Genomic DNA, 20,119 nt, shown 5'->3' on the forward strand with positions numbered 1-20,119 from the left:
GTAGGAACCAGCTCTGTGCCAGTATTCACTACTAAGTTGCTAACACCAAGCCCTGCCCCCTGGGCTTCAGGGATCCACCCCCTCCAGTCACACTTGCCTCAGTCCTGAACTGAGGGTCCCCTCTCCTAGAAGACTGGTGTAAACCTTGCCAACAATGCATCTCCAAACCTGTAGGCTTTGTGGGGCCTCAGTCCCATTGGTGGTGGTGGCAGGCCCCATGGAAGGCTGACACATGTCTTATTAAAACTGTGTGTTGGGGCGCCTGGGTGGCGCAGTCGGTTAAGCGTCCGACTTCAGCCAGGTCACGATCTCGCGGTCCGTGATTTCGAGCCCCGCGTCGGGCTCTGGGCTGATGGCTCAGAGCCTGGAGCCTGTTTCCGATTCTGTGTCTCCCTCTCTCTCTGCCCCTCCCCCGTTCATGCTCTGTCTCTCTCTGTCCCAAAAGTAAATAAAAAACGTTGAAAAAAAAATTAAAAAAAAAAAAACAAAACAAAAAACTGTGTGCCCCACCCAACCTGGCTGGCCTGGTCCCTGTGGTGGCACCATGTCCCCTTTAGTATGCTCTTGGCCAGAGCTCATTCAAACTGGGGACACAATGCTGGCAATGTGCAAGCAGGCCTGAGAGGGGCCAGCAATACTCCAAAGTAACTTCTATGCTGGGCTGAGGGGATAAAAATCACATATACCAGTCAGACGGTGGCCTGGGAGCAGACAGCTGATCTTCACAAGAACAAAAGCTTCTCAGGGGACAACAGAGGGAAAGCACCCAGCAGTTTGGTGCTACTGCATCTTTCACAAACGCCTGGTCTTACTAAACTGAAGCCTAAGGTGGCCTAGACTGATCCACTAACACAACAAGGACCAAACACTGCCCCACAACAGGTAAAGAGAGCCATTGCAGATGACTGGCCTGAAGGAAAAAACAACAGGGTACATACAACACACATGGGCAACACCCTTGAAGTACCAAGTTCTGGTGAACAGGGGACACTGCACTACAGGGCACTACAGGACCTCTTCTTCACAAGGCCATTACTTTCAAGAGCAGAGTCATAGATGACTTTCCTAACACAAAGAAACACAGAGAGTAGGGGAGGGGCAGAAAGAGAGAGGGAGAGAGAGTTAGACAAAATGAGGAGACAGGAATATAGTCCAAATAAAGAAACAGGACAAAATCACAGCAAGAGACCTAAGTGAAACAGATAAAAGTAATATGCCTGATAGAGAATTTAAAGTAATGATCATATAGATACTCACTGGAATTGAGAAAAGAGTAGAGGACATCAGTGAGACCTTTAACAAAGGGATAAAAAAAGTCAGAGATGTAGTACATAATAAATGAAATTAAATACACCATATGGAATAAATAGCTGACTAGAGGAAGCAGAGGAATGAATTAGTGACCTGGAAGACAGAGTAATGGAAAGTAATCAAGCTGAGTAGGTGAGAGAAAAAAAAATTATGCAAAATAATAATAATTTTAGGGAACTCAGTGACTCCATCAAGCATAATAACTTTTGCATTAAGGGATCCCAGAAGAAGAGATAAAGGGACAGAAAATTCATTTGAAGAATTAATAGCTGAAAACTTGCTTAATTTGAGGAAGGAATCTCATATTCAGATCCAGGAGTCACAGAGAGCACCCCAGCAAAATCAATCCAAAGCTCCCAACAAACAAAAGTCCAGGAGCAGAAGGCTTCACGGTGAATTCTACCAAACATTTAAAGAAGAGTCAATACCTATTCTTCTAGCAGTATTCCAAAAAATAGAAGAGAAAGGAAAACTTCCAAATTCATTCTCTAAGGCCATCATTACCCTGATACCAAAAGCAGGTAAAGACACCACAAAAAGAGAGAGAGAGAGAGAACTACAGACTAGTATTTCTGATGAATATAGATGCAAAAATCCTCAGCAAAACATTAGCAAACTGAATCCAACAATACATTAAAAAATCACTCACCATGATCAAATGGGATTTATTCCAAGGATGCAAGCCTTGTTCAATATTCACAAATCAATCAATGTGACACATCACATCAACAAGAGAAAGAATAACAAAACGTATGATCATTTCAATAGATGCAGAAAAAACATTTGACAAAGTACAACATCCATTCATGATAAAAACTCTCAACAAAGTAGGCTTAGATGGAATGTACCTCAACATAATAAAAGCATTATATGAAAAACTCAGAAGCTAAAATCATACTCAGTGGGAGAAAATGGACAGTTTTTCCCCTAAGGTCAGGAACAAGACAAATATATCCAGTCTTACCACTTCTATTTAACATAGTATCGGAAGTCCTAGCCACAGCAGTAAGAAAACAAAAAGAAATTAAAGGCATCCAAATTGGTAAGGAAGAAGTAAAGCTTTCACTATTTGCACATGATATGATACTATTAATAGATAACCCTAAAGACTCTACCCCCAAACTACTAGAATAAATGAAATCAGTAAGGTTTCAGGATACAAAATTAATGTACAGAAATTTATTGCATTCTATACACTAAAAATGAAGCAGCAGAAAGAGAAATTAAGAAAATAATCCCATTCAGGGGCACCTTGGTGTCTCAGTTGGTTAAGTGTCTGACTTCTGCTATTGGCTCAGGTCATGATCTCACGGTTTGTGAGATCAAGCCTCTCATTGGGTTTTGTCTTGGCAGCGTAGAGCCTGCTTGGGATTCTCTCTCTCCCTCTCTCCCTACTCTCCCTCTCTCAAAATAAATAAATAATTTTTTAAAGTAAAATAATCCCATTTAAAATTGCACCAAAAATAATAAAATACCTAGGAATAAACTTAACTAAGAGGTTAAGGTGAAAGACCTGTACCCTGAAAAGTATAAAATATTTATGAAAGAAATTGAAGATGACACAATGAAATGGAAAGACATTCCATGATCATGGAAAGGAAGAATAAATATTGTTAAAATAGCTATACTACCCAAAGTAATCTGCACATTTAATGCAATCTCTATCAAAATACCAACCACATTTTCCACAGAATTAGAATAATCCCCCAAATTTTATGGAACCACAAAAGACCCCAAATAGCTAAAGCAATCTTGAAAAAGAAGAACAAAACTAGAGGTATCACAATCCCAGACTTCAAGTTATATTACAAATTTGTAGTAATCAAAATAGTATGGTACTGGCACAAAAATAGATGCATAGAGCAATGGAACAGCAGAGAGATGCCAGAAATAAACCCATGATTATATGGTCAATTAATCTTCAACAAAGGAAGCAAGAATAAGAAGAAAAATACAGTCTCTTCAACAAATGGCTTTGAGAAAACTGGATAGCTATATGCAAAAGAATGAAATAGGACCACTTTTGTCCACTAAACACAAAAAACAAAATGGATTAAACCCTAAATGTGAGACCTAAAACCATAAAAATACCAAAAGAGAGCACAGGCAGTAATGTCTCTAACATTAGCCATGGCAGTGTTTTTCTAGATAGGTCTCCTGAGGCATCGGAAATAAAGGCAAAAATAAACTATTGGGATTACATCAACAAAAAAATCTTCTGCACAGCAAAGGAAAAAACAACAAAACTAAATGGCAATCTATAGGATGAGAGAAGATATTTGCAAATGATATATCCAATAAAGGGTTAGTATCCAAAATATATGAAGAACTTATACAACTCAACACCCCCAAAACAAAGAATCCAATTTAAAAATGGGCAGAAGACATGAATGGACATTTCTCCAAAGAAGATATCCAGATGTCCAACAGACACATGAAAAGATGCTCATTACTTATCATTAGGGAAATGCAAATTAGAAATACAATGAGATATCACCTCACACCTGTCAGAATGGCTAAAATAAAAAACATAAGAAACAAGTGTTGGTGAGGATGTGGAGAAAGAGGAATCCTCTTGTACTGTTAGTGGGAAATCAAACTGGTGTAGCCGCTGTGGAAAACAGTATGGAGATTCCTCAAAAAGTTAAAAATAGAACTGCTCTACCTGGGTATTTGCTTCCAAAATACAAAAAACACTAAATCAAAGGGATACAATCACCCCTATGTTTATAGCAGCATTATTTACAATAGCCAAATTACAGAAGCTGCCCAAGGGTCCATTGATAGACGAATGGACAAAGAAGAGGTGGTATATATATATATATATATATATATATATATATACACACACACACACACACACACACACACACACACACACACATACATACAATGCAGTATTATTAAGGCATAATAAAGAAGGAAATCTTGCCATTTGCAACTACATGGATGGAGCCAGGAGTATAATGCTAAGCAAAATAAGTTAGTTGGAGAAAGACAAATACCATATATTCCCCCCTCATATGTGGAATTTAAGAAACAAAAGAGCAAAGAAAAAGAGAAAGAGGAACAGATTGTTAACTATAGAGAACAAACTCTTGGTTACCAGAGGGGAGGTGGGAAGGAGGATGGGTAAAATAGGTGATGAGTATTAAGGAGTGCACTTGTGGTGATGAGCACTGGGTGACATAGGGAATTGATGAATCACTGTATTGTACCCTGAAACTAAAATAACACTGTATGTTAACTATACGGAATTAAATTTTAAGAAACACACACAATGGAGCTATTACCTCACAACTGTCATAATGGCGACAATCAAAAACTCAAGAGAACAGTATGGAGGTTCCTCAAAAAGTTAAAAATGGAAATACTGTATCCAGTAATTGCACTACTAGGCATTTATCCAAAAGATACAAAAATACAGATTTGTATTTATAGCATTGTTTATAGCAGCATTATCAACAATAGCCAAACTGTAGAGAGAGCCCAAATGTCCACTGACATTTGTTGTATATACACAATGGAATACTACTCTGCCATCAAAAAGAATGAAATCTTGCCATTTACAACAACATGGGTGGAGTTAGAGTGCATTATGCTAAGTGAAATAATTCTGAGAAGGACAAATACCATATGATTTCACTCATATGTGGAATTTAAGAAACAAAACATACAAAGAAAAAAGAGAGACAAACCAAACACAGACTCTGAACTACAGACAACAAACTGATCATTACCAGAAGCGAGGTGGGTGGGATGATGGGTGAAACAGGTGATGGGAGTTAAAAATGCACTAATCTTGATGAGCACTGAGTAATACATGGGGCTACTGGATCACTGTATTGTACACCTGAAACTAACATAACAATATGTAAGCCACACTGGAATTACACTTTTTAGAAAAGTAGAAAAAAATGAGGATAATAATAATACCTACCTCCTGAGACAGATGTAAGGAAAGAATGAACTGATACATGTAAAGAATGGGGCCTAGAACCTAATAAATATTCCAAAACTGTCAGTTACTATCCTCCTCATTATTATTACTATTTTTATTCTATAAACCAGAGGTCCTCATTAAAAATGAATAAATTCCTTTTCATTAAAGGATATTTCACCTGCTAAATTATAAGCTGAAAATCAGGGCATTGGAAATGGAAACTTTATTTTCTTTCTTTCTTCTTTTTTAAAAATGTTTACTTATTTATTTTGAGAGAGAGAGAGAGAGAGCGAGAGAGAGCGCACATGTATGAGAAGGAGAAGGGCAGAGAGGGAGAGAGAAAGAATCCTAAACAGGCTCTGTTCTGTCAGCTCAGAACCAGACATGGGGCTTGATCCCATGAACTGTGAGATCATGACCTAAGCCAAATCAAGAGTCTGATGCTTAACCAACTAAGCCACCCAGGTGACCCCCTTCGTTTTCTTTCTTGGTGATTGCTATTTCTCTTCTATCTAAAGTTTAACTCTCACTTACTACACAGACAAAACACACATATCCTTATTCATTTAAAAATCACTTACCCATGATTTAGTACCACAATGGGGACCAGACCTCTCTTTCATTGATACTGTATTATTGGCTTCTCCAATGATTGCTAGCACATGGTAGAGATAATAAATAGAGAGTGAGTGAATGAGTCCTTACCACGTACTAGTGGTAATTGGAAATGCAGACATGAGTGGGTCCTAGTCTTCTGGTTGAGTCCGGGTGGCAGGCTTGTAAACGCTATAACCCATGCCTCAGAGAGGCAGGCCTGGCTGTCTCTTCTTAGGTCATGGAGAGAGGTCTCAGAGGAGGATTAGAAGTCCACTCTGTGGACAGGACAGGAAGGGTCCCTTTAGATGAGGACATACATGTAACCTTCTGGAGACTTGAGAGATCTTGGGATGTTCTGAGAATGGCAAATTGTCTGATATGACTGAGCACAGAATGCTTGGTCATGGGGAAGCAGGAGCAGAGGCCAGTGTGGTGGCAACGGCCAGATCTCAATGGTTCTTATGTTCCATGCTGAGGAATTCAGATTCTCTTCTGAGGGCAGTGGCGGCTGCTGAAGGCTTTTGTGTAAGAAAGCAGCAGTGTTTTACGTTTCGGTAGATCAGTGAGGATGCAATAGTGAGAGTAGACAGAGGAGGGGGCATTTCATATATATATTTTTTATGTTTATTTAATTTTGAGAGAAAAAGAAAGAGTGCAAGCAGGGGAGGGGCAGGGAGAGAGGGAGTCACAGAATCTGAAGCACAGAGCCCAACACAGGGCCCGAACTCCTGGAACCATGAAATCATGACCTGAGCTGAAGCCTGACACTTAACCGACTGAGCCACCCAAGTGCCCTGAGGTGGGGACATTTCAAAGTAGGGAGACCAGGGGCACCTGGGTGGCTCCATTGGTTGAGTGTGTAACTTCATGATCTCACAGTTCGTGAGTTTGAGCCCCTCATCGGGCTCTGTGCTGACAGTTCAGAGCTTGGAGCCTGCTTCAGATTCTGTGTCTCCCTCTCTCTCTGTCTGCCTCTCTCTCTCTCTCAAAAATGAATAAACATTAAATACATTTTTTAAATAACAAAATACACAAGGAGACCAATAGGAAACTGTTGGGAATATTTGGGAGAGACATGGCTGTGGTCTGAAATGGAATAGTGGAAAGGGAAAAGAAGAGAGAGTTGGGAGACTTTTTAATGGGACATTTGACAAGATTTTGAGATCAACTGTATATAAAGGACTGAAAACAGAAAGTAGTAGAGAAAGTGACAGCCAGTGTGCCTATTTGGGTAAACTACTGGATGGTGGAAATATTCCTAGGTTCCCCTTGGGGGCAGGGGAGAAAGAATGAGTACAGTTACACACAGACCTGCCTGTTAACCTGTGTTAACCTGTTAACCTGTGCACACATGTGCATACACACCATTCACCTACTAGTAGTCATTGACATTAAAACAGAAAACACAACATCAAAAGTGACAGAGGAGGTTACATGGGTAGTTTAAATGAACAAAAGGAAGGATGCATCTTCCCAAAAAGATTCAGATTGAGATGAGAGGAAAGAAACTATGTGCATAGTCATTGGGTTCTGAGATGACTGAGACCTGCTTTATCTTCAATTACCTCTGATTGGCATGACCTACTTCCTGCAATGGTGACTTTCAATAGATAAAGTGACATCCCATGCCTATGGATATATAACCAGTACCCACCGCCTACAAGCGAAGCCCTCTGAGTCCTTACCTCCTTTGGATGATGACATTTTCACAGCAGCAGCTGGTCCTGACTATGGGTAAGCCTGACACCTTCGCGTAGAAGGAAACTGAATGGCTCCCATGAGAAAGGAGGTCCTGTGACCTTCGCCTTGTTAATGGTGCTCTAATCAATGGAGCAAACAAGTCTTACCCTGCAGAGGGTGCTTTATACTTTATACTCATTGACTGTTTTCCTGGAATAACATGCCCTGTGATGTAAATGCTGAAATTAAATGTTAAATTCAGAGGAAGGGTCCATATGGTAGGAAAAAGCAACTTACAACATAGGTGTTAAGACAATGTGGACTTCATCCTGACACCTTTTTGAGGGGCACAGGTCTTTAACCAGGCTGGGTGTTCCTCTTGCCTGTCACTGCACATCATAGGGGCAGGAGGGCCCCGGTTTGCACTGAGCACTGCTGTGACTATAATAGGACAGCTTTATGGCAAGCAAGGAGGCACATCTATTACCGAGTCTCTTGCTCCAAGCTGCAGATGAGAGAAATCCTCTAATCTCACTCAGTTTTAATCCTGGATTAAGGCAGATTTGTTAATAAAACACTAGTAAAATCAAGAATAGTTTGCAATTATCTTCAACTTCTATTACATATATTTTATGGTTTTAAAAACACACACACAGATGAGGTATATTTTAAATTCCCTGCACTTTTGAATAAAGGGTTCAGGGAAATTAAGAGTCCCAATGATAATGTGACTGCTGGAAAACACAAAGAAGGATGGGAAGAGAGAAGAGAGTGGTTTAAGATGATAGTTTCCATGTTTACCTAATAGGCTAATCCAATAAAAATGATGACCCCAAAGAGTGCTGGTCTTGAGGGTAACCGTGAGTTTGTTGAGATGCATGTAGTGTGTGTCGAGCTCAGACACAGCTGTGCTAGCCCAGATTCTCCCTAAGGGATAGCTGCATCAGCTATGCAACTCAAGGAGAAAGAGCTGTCCTGACCCATCAGCTCTGCACGTAGGACTCAGCCAAACAGTGCATCACATACCTGGGGAATCTGTGAAACCCTGAAGGGAACACCCCCATCAGACTGGGCTGAGCCTGGGTCTCTAACCAGTCTGTGCTCCAGGGGATGCCATAGGTGGCTGCCTCTTTTCTCATTTCTAGAAGTGGGGCTGCTGGTGTGCTAAGATGGCACAGTCAGGGTACAAGGTGTCCCTACTTCCCTGAACCTTTGGGAGGGGACACATGAGTAGCACCAGTCTGTAAGAATGAATCACTTTCTGAACACACTTTCTGTGCAAACTTGTGCATGTTTGTGTTAGCCTTGCTTCAGACTGTTGTACATAGCCCCTCCTTTTCAGGGATGTGCCTGGACCCTCTCTTCCCTTGGGACTGATTCGGAGGTGAAAAGGGTCCAGAGAAATCACTGCCCCCAGCCGTCCATAGGTGGGATCCAGCTTACATGTATGTTTTCTTTGCTCAGCAAAGACTTAGCTCATACATTGCTGGGCAGGAAAGAGTACACTTCACATCACTGCCATATTCCTGGCTTGTGGAAAATTTGAGAGGTGCCGTGACTCTGGAATCCATTCCACCTGTGACAATCCTCGGGACAGCCATTCCCATTAGGTTAGGTGGGTGCACACACCGCTCACCACCTGCCACACCATACTTAGGTACCACTCTTCACAGAGGGTGACCATCCCTGTCGTTCATTGCTTATTCCGCTTGTGCTGTTCTTCATCTTACAAAGAGGAAATTGACTCTTTTTTGTTCCTGTGTCTCTCTTAGGAGAAACAAGAGACCACAAGGGCTACACCCTTTGTCAGCATGCCTCATTCATTTATGGCACTTGCCTGGACCCTGTGGGCATTTGTTTTTGTGATCTTTACAAGTCTAGGCATATATAACTGGCAAGGCCATAGATACACAGAACAGCATGCACTGATACAGAGAGTATCTCAGATTTGACTAGATGCCATGGATCTTTGGGAATGCCAGCTTTCCTATTCATGAATGTCAAATCCACAAATCTTGACATGATGTGGAAAATAATTTCCTAGAATTGAGGTATAGCTTTAGGAGGTTCAGAACACCCTGAAATTGCATGCAAAATCTTACATGACTGAGAGGATTTTCTTTTTTCTTTTTTTTTTCTTGAGGAGACAGTTAATAACTTTCATTAGATTCTAAAAATAGTCCATGTTCCAAAAGGGTTAATGACTTAGTAAACTGTACATGTTTACAACCCACCTTGTTCCAAAAAATTAAGATTATTTACAAAGATGTCTATAACATAAGAGTTATAGTAAATTAGAACTGAGCATTAAAAACGAGAGTTGGGGGACACCTGGGTAGCTCAGTCGGTTAAGCACCCTATTTCAGCTCAGGTCATGATCTCACAGTTTGTGGGTTCAAGCCCCCCATCAGGCTCTGTGCTGACAGCTCAGAGCCTGAAGCCTGCTTCAGATTCTGTGTCTCAATCTCTCTCTGCCCCCCTCCTGCTCATACTCTGTCTCTCTCTGTCTCAAAAATAAATAAAAACATTAAAAATTTAAAAAAAAAATGAGAGTTGGTTCAGCTGATCTGGCTGTTTGGGACTAAGGTCCCTTCCCTCTGACCTTATCATATATCTCTCTGGATCATTCATTATTGAGGCTCTTGACCCCTAACAAGGCCTCAAAGGAGAAATGACTTTGGGAAGGATCCAAGTCCCTGGAGCATGTCAAGGAGAGAACTAGCTGAGGATTCTTTCTCAAGAAGCACATCTAGGAAATTGTATGTATATTTAAGTTTGGATGTATTTATGGATATGTACTGACACTTACTACTGGGTGTGTGGCTATGTGTGAATGAGTGTGCATATATGACCTTGAAAATATGAATGCATGTATATAATGATGTGCTCAAAACTTACATATATGTATGATCTTCATCATGTGTTTGTGTGTGAGTCTGCGTGTGCATACAGATATGTCACAGTCCAGAAATACACAGAACATGGAGGCTGGGATAGAACAAGGCGAAGGGGAAATGCAATAGGTAAAGAGGGAAGGAAGAATTCTCTGGGAATATTGGGGCATAAGGCTTAAGAAGTGATGAGCATGAACACTATCTCAGGATATACTCAATGGTCTAAATATCTTTGTGTTCTATGGGTGAGAAAGTCACAGGTACTGCTGATACTACTGGAGTTTGTTGTTTACATTAATAATAGAAGGAGACATTAAATTTAAGTTTCAGCTAGTGAAAGTGAAGATGTAAGTTGTTCCATCAAAATTTACAAACCCTCTGAAATATATTTACAGCCCATGGAAATACCCATTGACCCTGTGTTAAGAACCCTGGACTGAGATAGTCACATCCAATATTTTAAAGAAAAGTAGGGAATAGAGCAGAATCTAATAAAATGGACAATATAAGAAAATATCTCACATAGGAAGGGGTATAACATTGAACACTTTGTTTCAATGACTCTGTGTGTGTGTGTGTGTGTGTGTGTGTGCTCGCGCGCGCACGCACACACACACGCACATGTGCACATACACATGTATGCGTGCTGGGTCAGGATGTGAAACTAAGCAAAATAGTTAGAAAAACATTGTACCAGGGAGTGAGTTTTAAATAAATCCTAAACCTGCTAGAATGCCAGGGAAGAATTTTAAGTGCAGGAACACCTGACTAGGGTTCACTTGCAGAAACCTTCCTCCAATAGGTGAGAAGCATGGACCAGGGTGAAGTGAGGCAGAGAGAGGGCAGCAGTTAGTGGGTCAGCATGGAATTTGAAGAAGCAGGAGAGCATCTGTGTGATGGTGAAAACAGAGGGGAAGGACAGATTCCAGGACTGTAAGGAGGTGGAACCCAGGAATTTGGTGAACTGTTGGATGTGCAAAGGAAGGAGTGTTGCTTCAGTCCCTTCGGTGGATGGACATGCCAATCTGAGACGGAGCTCATAGGAGCAAGAACCAGTTTGAGGGGGTACTGATTCTGATTTTTTAAATGTTGAGTTTTGGTGCTCCGGTTTGGGAGGTCACTCTCCCTAGATCTTAGTTTCATCATTTCTGAAATGTGGCATTTTTATCTGAAAAAAGATTTTTTTTGAGGCTTATGATATATAAAGATTATACCTCATGAAGGTGTTTATGTGATTATATTAAATGAGCTTGTGTATGTGAAAAGGACTTTCTGAACTGAATCTTAAAAATCTTTTTACAAATAATAGTTATCGAATATATAAGTAAAGTCTGTTTTCTTTGCAAGGGGCAAAACCTAAAGCAAACTGAATTGAGTGCAAAGGGAACATATCACCTTATTTAAATAGGAAGTTTAGAGAAAGATCTAGCTTTAGGTACAGCTGGATCCAAGGATTCCTGATTTTGCTCCAGCTCTTGGCCGGGGTCTTCTCTGCTCTGTGTAATGGTTCCATTCTCAAGGAAGCTTCCTCGGGAGGGGGTCCAATTGGTGGCAGCAGCTCCAGCCTCCTAGTCTTCCAGGTTCCAATCCAGGATAAAAGAGTCTCTTTTTCTCCTAGTTCTTGCAAGTATTATTCTGATGAGTTTAGGTCCCTTGCCTTCCCTGGACCAGTCAAGGCGGCCAAAGGAAAATGACTAATTTGCTAAGAGTTGGAGACAGGGGAGGATCCCATTCAGATCACTGGCCTGAGAGAGGGGGAGGAGGATTTCTGAGTGAATATTGAGGGCTATTGCCAGAAGAAGGTAAACTGGATACTGGGGAGACAAATGCTGAAAAGTCTGGATGTCCACACCAGAGAGGGTTCTATCATTAGTGTAGGGCTGTGTATAGGGGAGGTGTTGAGTTATACATGTGGTGAGCTGGACATCCGGGGTCTGTGGTTGAAAGCACAAGCATTCATAGAGCTCTTAAGATTCAATGCTGCTTTTAGAAGATTGACTGGGATGAAAAAATTCAAAAGCCCTGATAACTAGGAAATCCCATTCAAGGGAGGGAAGTCAGGATTTAGCAGGTGGAGGTATCCAGAAGAATTGTAATTCTCTTCTGCATTATTAAATTGAGAGGTTACTGGACTTCTGCATGTGTTGGACAAGAATCTGGGGCCCAGGATCTTCCAGGGCCTCTGCAAAAGGAACAGCACATTCCTCCCCACCCCAACCCAGAGCCTTCACTCCAGGAGCTTCTTCTAGCTGAAATTTCTTTGGGTCAGAGCCTTGAAGACAGAGAGTGCGGGGAGGGGTGGGCTTTGAGAGGTAAGTTTGTGATTAGCACTTTGGCCCCGGGCCAGTTGACCATAAATAGATTTTTGCAGTGCACATAACCTACTCCAGTTGCCCACACACACCTACGAGTGGATTTGCACGTGTGTGCATGTGTATACAGACACACACACGCTCACACGCACACATACACACCTCAGAAAGCAATTTTCCCCCCAGAGCATCAAGAAAGTTCCCCTTTCCACTTAAATGCTTTTCCAAATAGTCTTATTTTATTTTATTTTTTTTTATTTATTTCTCTGCCATATCCTTTTCAATCTGGAAAGTGACTTGGCCTCTTTTCCCCCATCTATTTTCTGCCTTCCCGCTATTCAGTTTAGGCATGAAACACAGAACTAGATTGAAAGCATTCAATGGCTATTCAATCGGAGAAGAAAAGAGCCCCTTGGAGCTTTATTAGATATGAAGATCCACAATAAAAATCAATTTCTGCCTCTTTATGCAGTTTAAATGACAAAGCACCCACCCATTCTGCAGCCATTGTGCCGGGGAAATGTAATTCAGTCCCCGAGCTGGGCCCAGAGCACCGCAGACTCCCTGACCTGCACTGACAGATTCCAATATGATACAGACCTTCGGAGATAATGACAGCCACTTCATCTCACTGCAAGAAAAAAGTTATCTGATATCTTTGAGGGTTAAAAGGCTATGTGGGCAGCATTTTCAATAACCCACTAAATCAGCATCTTAAAAAATACCTAAGCTTTGTTCCTTTAAAAAAAAATTTGCCCCTTACTCCTAACTCCATTTCTGAGCCCCAGATGACACTGTCACAAGTGTCTCCTGCCAAACCTATCGAGCCTTCTTCAGCACAGAGAGGGAACCTCCTAGATAATTAGTCCAAAGGAAAACAAGGTGAGAGAAATGTCTTTATTCCTCTAAGGAATACAGATCTTCAGGTGTCCAGGTCTTGAAAAAATAAATGAAATGAAACCAACTTAAAAAACAACAACAACACAACCACAAAAACAAAACAAAGGGGGCACAGACCTGTTATAAACAGTTTAAAATGTAACTATAAAATTTCTTCCTAGTAGAAATGGACACTTTAATAGTGTCCTTTCTTCTTTAATAGAAAGAAGTTTGTGTTTGGACAAAGTTTTAAACCGAGTTGTTGCCAAGGGAACCACTGGAAACACTGCAGCCATCCTTAGTTTCCAGGGTGGAAACTGATCTGGATAGAAGCAATGGAATGAGATGTGTATTTCTCCTTTTGTTTAAGGTGAGTTTAGGATGGCTTACTTGCAGGAAAACGTGCAATGGGAAATCGGTCCTGGTGGTTCACATTCTGAGCCTGGAGAGGGACACACCAATGTGAACTTCATTCTCTTGCTCTGACCAGGGGAAGAGAAGGGTAAAGAGATGGTGAGAGAGAGAAACGGCATCTGTGTTCTGGTCCTTGGGAAGAAAGCAGAGAATGAAAGGGAAGCAGGAAGATTAAACAAAGACCGGGGAAGGACTTCTGGCTGTAAGTTGGGAAAAGCACAGGATGTCACGAAACCACCTGGTCACAGTCTGTAAGTAACATGAGGAATTAGAATGAGTCAGACCAATGAGGCACTGCTGGGGCTGCGGTGGGGAGAAGTGGGGTGGGGGTGGATTGTGGGTTCCAAGAGCTCTTTGTGACTTTAGGAATGCTTCTCACTGTCAGGGCGCAAGCTCTCTAGTTGAGAAAGTATGAGGTCTCTCCCAAACTGTCCTTAAAATCCCTTTTATTGTCCTCATAATCTATAATTTGATCCCCAAATTAGTTATTTGATATATATGATATATATTATTACACATCATACATAACTATGTATAGGTATTACCCTTCAATTTTAGATTTTAAAAATGCTTTGCAACCAACCACTCTAATAAATATTCTTTAAAAAGTGGAAAATCTCAATTTAGCTCCATATATGGGAAAACATGACACTATTGCTCAGGCCTGTCATGGCCAATAGGTTTTGTCTTGTGTGCCAACTCGGAGTGACAGGCAGTGACTATCTGGAGCAGTGCTGTCTGATAGAAATATGGGAGACATAAAAGTGAGCCACATTGGTAATTTAAAAAAATGTACTAAAAACACATGACATAAAATGTACCATCTTAACCATTTTAAGTGCACAGCAGGGTTAATTATATGCACCTTGTTATGCAATGGTTCTCTAGAACTTCATCTTGAAAAACTGAAACTTATGCCCATTAAACAGTATTTCCCTGTTGCCCCTCCTCTAGTCCTCAGCAGCCTCTTTTCCACTTTCTGATTCTATGATTTTTGACTATTGCAGATACTTCCCATGAGTGGAGTATTTGTCCCTTTGTGACTGGCATATTTCACTTAGCATAATGTCTTCAATGTCTATGTGTGTTGTAGTGTGTGACAGGTTTCCTTCTTTTTTAGAGCTGCATATTATTCTATTTTAATGTATATAACACATTTTCTTTATCCATTCATCCCTGGATAAGCATTTGGGTTGCTTCCACATGTTGGCTGTTGTGAATAATGCTGCAGGGAACATTGGTATGCAAATATTTCTTCAAGATCCTGCTTTCAATTCTTTTGGATATATACCCAGAAGTACAATTACGGGATCATATGGTAATTCTATTTTTAATTTAACTTCCATATTGTTTTCCACTGTGTGTATACTATTTCATAGTCCCGCTAAGAGTGCACAAGGGTTCTAATTTCTCCAGATCATCTTTAATATTTGTTATTTTATGTTTTTGGGGTTTTTTTTGATAGTAGCCACCCTAACTAGTGTGAGGTGATATCTCACTGTGGTTTTGATCCATATTTCCCTGATGATTAGAGAAGTTAAGCATCTGTTACATGCTTGTTGGCCATTTGCATGTCTTCTTTAGAGAAATATCTAATCAAGTCCTTTGCCCATTTCTTAATTGGACTATTTGTTTTGTGGTGTTGACTTGCACAGGTTTTTTTATATATTCTAGACATTAAACATTTTTCAGATATATAACCTGCAAATATTTTCTCTCATTCTATAGGTTGCCTTTTAACTCTATTTTTTTGCTTTACAGAAAATTTTAAGTTTTATGCAGTCTCATTTGCCTATTTTTGCTTTTGGTGCCTGTACTTTTGGTACCATATCAAAGAAATCATTGGAAAATCCAGTGTCGTGAAGCTCTTTTCCCCTCTGTTTTCTTCTAGGAGTTTTACAGTTTCAGGTCTTATATTTATGTCTTTACTCCATTTTGAGTTAGTTTTTGGATAGGTGTAAGGTAAGGGTCCAATTTCATTCTTCTACATGTGGCTATTCAGTTTTCCCAGCACCATTTGTTAAAAAGATTATCCTTTTCCCCACTGTACAGCCTTAGTACCCTTTTCAAAGATCTTTTGACCATAAGGCTGAGGGTTTATTTCTCAAATGCAATTTTAAATTTCCTAGAAGTCATATTTTTAAAAAAGATAGATACAGTTAGGATTAATCAATTATCTGTGTGTGTGTGTTTCAACTCAATATATCTGAAGTCTTCAATATATAAAATTATTAAATATCTTATATATTTTTAATGAAGTTTTCAAAATGTGGTGGTTTTTTTTTACATGTAAGCACATGCAAGGGCAGACTAACCACATTCCAAGTGCTCAATGGCCACATGTAGCTAGTGGCTACAAAACTCAACAGCACATTCATGTCTAGAGACTTGTGTTGAAAAGGACTGTGAGTTTCCTTGGTCAGTCAGCAGTGTCTACAATGGATAAATTTTAGGAGAGCACCCACAGCATGTTACCATGTATTTGTCAGCATGGCTTAGGTCACAGCCAGGCCTGTGACCTCACTTTACCATAATTTTAACTTTGGGTCCTTCTGCTGAGGCGACATCAGAAAGATCTCAGTTTTCACTGAAAAAATAATGGGTTTAGGGTCTTGGGGTATTGAAGCAGGTTTTCCTTAGCAGATGCAACTTCCTACCTTCGAGAAAAGTTTCTCTGTATTAGAAGAATTCCTTTGATGAAATGAGTTGGCTACATCACTGTGAGGACAGAGTGAACACCAACCCAGCCTTCAGTTGTATAGCTGGAAGTTCAAGTAGAAGAAAAGCAAATTGTATCCTTATTCTTGCTTACACCTCTAAATTGATCATTGTGATATCTTGTTCTAAGCTAGAGTTTTAAAGGAATACTCAGATTATCCTTGAAAAGAGGTATATCTTTAGTAACCAAAGCATCTTCCCAGGTATCTAAACCTTTATCTGAGTGTGTGACCATATAGTCTTCCTCTTTTCCAGAGGTGTCAGGGATTAATTTGTACCTGTTGTATTATAATACAGTACAGCCAGAACTATTTTTCAAAATTTGAGCAGTCATCATTACCTTCCTTGCAGGCTATTTCTTTAATCTCTTTGTCTTTGACAGAAATCATAGCATAATCTTTGACATTTTAAAATTCATCTTCCCAAGTCTAGTTTACTAGAGATAAGGATAATGTTTGTCTTCAAGTTCAAGGAGGCCAAGAGAATGAGACTGCAAGGGCAGCCAAGGTAATTTAGTAGGGTCGGCCTTCCTAGGGTTTTATACTATTTCTGGGTTATTTCTTTGAAGTTCAGTTCACATTGAGAATCACAGCATAAAGGCTAGAGCTACTGTGGTATTGATTCTTAATTTATAGAGTGGATATTCCTAGGAAAGTGAACTTGAGATTCTTCGGGTAATGACACAATTTATTCCCTATAGAATATTTCTTGGGTCACCGTTCTTAACACTTCATGACTCTTGATTCATTGTGTGGCCTTGAGGAAATTACCCAATCATACTAGACTCAATATAATGTAACTGAGAGAGGATATGAAAAATATTTTGTTTTCTGTTTTTATTTATTTTTGAGAGAGAGCAAATGAGAATGTGAGTGGGGAGGAGCAAAGAGAGGGAGACAGAGGATTCTGGGGCTCGAAAGCAGGGCTCAAACGCACAAACTGTGAGATCATGACCTGAGCTGAAGTCGGATGCTTAACTGACTGAGCCACCCAGGATTCCGGATATGAAGAATATTAACAAAAATGTTAGTGAATCACTTAGAGCCTGTTGAAGAAAAATAAAAATACCAGAACGAGATACTATGTCACTAAAGATTCTCTCTTATTTGGAAGCTGAGGTTCTTGGACTGGACTGATTCCAATTTTAATATTTGGAGAGATCAAATATGTAACTTTGCCTATGTGTTCACAGAAAACTTTCTAGAAAATAACACCTGGTTAAAAGCTCCATAATTAAATCAGGTCCTTTCAGACAAAATATTAAAGAAAGGCTGATCAAATTGCTCACAATGTTCAGAGCTGATCTCCTCCCCCTTCTACCCTAGGTGGTACAACAAGGCCAGCTGACTTCAAGGAGTGATGAAATCAGGGAAGAGTACTTTGCCACATCTCAGGTGATCACAGCTGGCACTGGAAACGTCTCTCAACCTAAAGATTCCTGCTTTTACTTACCTCACATGTTGTGAGGTTAAAGAGAGAAGACATAGCTGGTAAAGTGTTGGGGCTAGAAACCCTATGTATTGATTCTGTGACAGAAATTTAATTTTGGTTGGACTGCCATTTGTCCAGCTTCAAGGAATAACTCATGGTTGCCAAAGCCAGTGATTAGTTTTGAAGTGAGCCAGTGAACATAAAAAGATTTCCCTCCTTTGAGAAAGATATCACTCCCCTGTAAGAAGTGAAAAGCCACTAGGAAAAAGCCCTGGCCCTGCACCGACCAGCTTCTTGACTGTGGTCTTATAATGAACCAGTAGTTCTCAAAGTGTGGTCCCCAAACAGTGACATTAGTACCACTTGGAAACTTGTTAAAAATATAAATTCTCAAAAGGTAACACAACAGGTTTGATGACTGGTTTTCTTAGAAAGTCTTGCTTCAGTCTATGGCCATACCACCCTGAACGCGCCCGATCTCGTCTGATCTCAGAAGCTAAGCAGGGTCGGGCCTGGTTAGTACCTGGATGGGAGAAAGTCTTGCTTGCAAGGATGGTCCTTGCTGATGTCTGAAAACTGGATTTCAGGAAGGCTTCTGTCACCCCCTGCTCAAGATGGTCCATTGTGCCTAAACTGTAAATAATGTCATTTATATTAAACCCCTGTTTCTGGAATTTTGGTACACGCTAGGCAGAGAGAATGCTTATGTGACTATCCTTCAATGAAAAACCCTGGGCACTGAGTCTCTAATGAGTTTCTCTGGTAGACACCATTTTAGAAAATGCATTATCATGACTCATTGCTGGAGGAACTGAATGCATCCTGTGTGACTCCAACGGGACAGCTCTTGGAAGCTTGCATGTGATTTCCTCTAGACTTTACCCCATGTATCTTTCCTCTTTGTTAATTTTGCTTTGTCTCCTTTTGCTGTAATAAATCTTAGCCATGAATATGAAAAAAAAATCACTTCTCAGGTCCCATCCCAGACTACTAAAACAGAAATTCTGAAGGTGGGACCCAGCTACAGTGTTTTAACAATTCCCTCAGATGATTCTGATACATGCTGACATTTGAGAGCCACTGGTAAGGAGTGACGTCTGGAGCGACAGCAGTCTCCTTGACCTATGACCCCAGTTGTAAAGGCTGCACTGAGTGATGCAGAGGCTGAATCCTCATGTTTTTGAACCCAGGAATTATCTACCTTTTAACTTCTTGAATCAGTTAATAATATACTGCTTAACACTCTGTTAAGTAAAAAAACAAAATCCAAATGAATAGTAAGTTATTGCTATCACTCAGGGGTTGGTAAACTGACCCAGAGGCCAAATCTGGTCCACTCCTCATTTTTATATGGCTTGTGAACTAAGAATGGTTTTTACATGCCTAAATGAGAAAAATTAAAAAGAATAATATTTTGCAACATGTGAAAACTATATAAAATTCGTATTTCAGCGTCCATAAATAAAATTTTATTGGAACACATTCATTTATGTATTTTCTGTGGCTGCTTTCATGCTGCCCTGCATACATGGTTGAGTAGTTGTGATAGAGACCATGTGCCCCATATGGCTCTTGTGAGCAGGAAGTCCACTGTTCTCCCTTCCCCAGAACTGTCCAGCAACTCTGAGGAGTAAATCTTACTTCTAATCTCTAATAGAAAGAAACTTGGTAGTCTGTCCATTGCTTCTGTCCCTGGTGGGTCCTTGTCTATTGCTGCCTTGGTTCTCTTACTAGTGCAGATACCACACAGGCCAGGACAGTGCCCTCTCTGTGTCACAAGCACATGGTTAACCTTTTATTTTCAGAGCAAAGCTGTTAGCCAGGATGGCTGGGTCCAGAGGGGCTGCCAGAACCACCTCTTTCCCCGAAACCTATAGGATCATGTATGGCCTGCTCTTCCTATCAGTTAGTTTGTCCCTAGGGATCGTAGTGTTCTTTTC

This window comes from Prionailurus viverrinus, chromosome C2 (genome assembly GCF_022837055.1).
Source record: "Prionailurus viverrinus isolate Anna chromosome C2, UM_Priviv_1.0, whole genome shotgun sequence".
Classification (NCBI taxonomy): domain Eukaryota; kingdom Metazoa; phylum Chordata; class Mammalia; order Carnivora; family Felidae; genus Prionailurus; species Prionailurus viverrinus.